We start from the raw sequence: 3,036 nt of genomic DNA, 5'->3' as shown, positions 1-3,036 counted from the left end.
GATAGGTGATAAGCACATAAATACATGTGACAAAAGACAGGGCAGGGAGAATAAAGAGGGTGTGGCATTTTAAATAGGGCAGATAGACAATGCTAAGCTTGTGATACTAAAACTGAATAAAGACCTGAACCAAGAAAAGAATGGGGCCAGGAAGATTTTCAGTGAAAGAGTATTCCACAAAGAGAGCAGGCACATAGGGGTGAGGCAGAGGAGGCAAAAAAAAATGGTCCCAGGAATATTTCCAGATGCTAATGCCAAAATCAGAATACCAGAATACGTTAAAAAAAAAAAAAACCTGCTGCCATGTGCTATGGATTCCAACTCATAGCAACCTTAAAAGATGGTGTAGAACTGCCCCATACAGTTCCCAAGGAGCACCTGGTGGATTCAAACTGTCAACCTTGTGGTTAGTAGCCATAGCTCTTAACCACTACCACCAGGGTTTCCTGTGTTAGGTTATGTGATGTAAAATGGCCATAGTAGTAATAACAGCATCAGAACTGTCTAACCGCAGCAAGGATAATGACCAGGGTCAGCCCAAAGCTGATCCCTATGAGGCGGAGGTCAGGCATACCTCCACTCTCCAGCCTTTTTAGCAGTTCTGCCACCAGTTGTCCGTTGTGTAATATGCTCCACATCTCAGCTGGGGTTGATAATTCATTGCAGGGGCCACAGAGAACTCACAGACCATATTCACGATTGTGGGGTTTATTAGGGGACTAACATCTTACAATCCAGGGTCAGGATGAACTTGGAATTAACAGAACAATTCAGGATACAGTTTTTTTTTTTTAATCAAAAGAGTTGCTTCTAATCTTTGCTTCTGGGCCCCTGCTCTTGGCCTGGACTTTGCCCTGCTTGGCAAGTGTTACAAAGCTCTTTACCTCTGCCAACAAGTGTGCAGAGTCATCCCACTCTGCCAGAAAGCCTCCTGCCTGAAGGCGCTCAGTGCTCTTGCTCCATGGGCCAGCCTGCCCACTTTCTACCTCACTCCATGAACCAGAAGCCCAACGCACATCTTGTATGGGTCTCCTGGTTCTGCTGCCTCTTTCTCTGCTGTTGGACTGTACCGTGCTTGCCACTGCTTCTTGCTATCTCACGCTATGCCCAGTGTTATGGCTCTGTCTGCTGGGCCAAGGGTGTTCTCAATGTAGGGACACTGGTTCCAAAGCATGCACTGTGCTTCTGGCTCCTCCTCTTGGTGGTAGCGAGGTCTCCCCACCCAACCTCTTAGGTTGGCTCCCTTTAAGCCTAGCAGGGTGGCAAATCTGATCAATCCCCTACAAGGGCCCCATGCACCATACTTGCATGGTCTCATCCCTCATGGCGTCCATGCACTTTATTTGCATTAGCAAAAGTGTCCAATCCCCTTGGTGGACCTTTATAAGTGATTTGTACAGTCCCACCCAATCATTTTTGGGCGTTACAAGCTCATGGCTAGAAGGGCCGTATAAAGTAATTCACTACACTGCATTATCGATGACAATTTTTTTTTTGTCAACCTTTCATTTATCATTGATACCTGATTTTCTGCATTTTCACCCAGGTTTGATATAAGCACCTTCTAATTGCTGTAGCATTATTATTTTTTTTAAACTGAGGTGGGGTTATGCCATATTTCAAGGACATTAATACTGTTAAAGTTCTCTATACTGTATTCTTCCCCCGTACCATGAAACAAATACCAAAAACAAACTTGTTTGATAATTGTATCAGATGCGGGACAGGACTGACATGATTGTCTCTATTGGCAGCAATGCATGGTTTTTGGAAAAAAAGTGTATATTGAGATGCATAATGGGCTTCTCTTTAATCTGGGAAATCATATGATTATAAGATTTAAAAAGTTAATACCACATCAGTGATATCACTGAATTTTTTTCAAATGAATATAAATGTTCATCTACAGGAATCTTAGTTTTGTTTTATTTCAGTAATAACCTGAAGGCATTAAAATGTCAGTTTGTCATACTGTGGTGGCTTGCATGTTGCTGTGGCACTAGAAGCTGTGCCACAGGTATTCCAGCAGGGTCACCCTTGGTGGACAGGTTTCAGCAGAACTTGCAGACTAAGACAAACTAGGAAAGAGGACTTGGTAGTCTACTTCTGAAAAAACTGGCCAGTGAAAATGTTATGAATAGCCATGGAATATTGATACAGTGTTGGAAGATGGGACCCTCAAGTTGGAAGGCACTGAGGAAGAGCTGCCTTCTCAACGTCGAGTTGACCTTAATGATGTAGATGGAGTCAAGTTTCCAGGACCTTCATTTACTGATGTGGCATGACTCAAAATGAGAAGAAACAGCTGCAAACATCCATTAATAATTGGACCCTAGAATGTACAAAGTATGAATCTAGGAAGATTGGAAGTTGTCAAAAATGAAATGGAATGCATAAACATCAATATCCGAGGCATTAGTGAACTGAAATGGACTGCTATCGGCCATTTCGAATAAGACAATCATGTGGTCTACTATGCTGTGAATGACAAATTGAAAAAGAATGATATGTTCATTGTCAAGAAGACTTCAAGATCTATCCTGAAGTACAATGCTGTCAGTGATAGGATAATATCCATATGCCTACAAAGAAGACCAGTTAATACAACTTTTATTCAAATTTACTCACCAACCACTTAGGCCAAAGATGAAGAAACTGAAGATTTTTACCAACTTCTGCAGTCTGAAATTGATAAAAGATGCAATCAAGATGCATTGATAATTACTGGTGATTGGAATGCAAAGTTGCAAACAAGAAGGATCATTAGTTGGAAAATATGGCCTTGGTGATAGAAACGACCCTGGAGATCACATGATGGAATTTTGCAAGACCCACGACTTCTTTGCAAATACCTTTTTTCAAAAATATGAATGTTGACTATACCTCACCAGATGGAATACACAGGAATCAAAAGAACTACATCTGTGGAAAGAGATGATAGAAAAGCTAAATATCAGTCAAAACAAGGCTAGGGGTTAACTGTGGAACAGACCATCAATTGCCCATATTCCAGTTCAAGCTCAAGTTGAGGAAAAT

This window comes from Elephas maximus, chromosome 11, assembly GCF_024166365.1.
Source record: "Elephas maximus indicus isolate mEleMax1 chromosome 11, mEleMax1 primary haplotype, whole genome shotgun sequence".
Classification (NCBI taxonomy): Eukaryota; Metazoa; Chordata; class Mammalia; order Proboscidea; family Elephantidae; genus Elephas; species Elephas maximus.
This window is presented reverse-complemented; position numbering follows the sequence as displayed.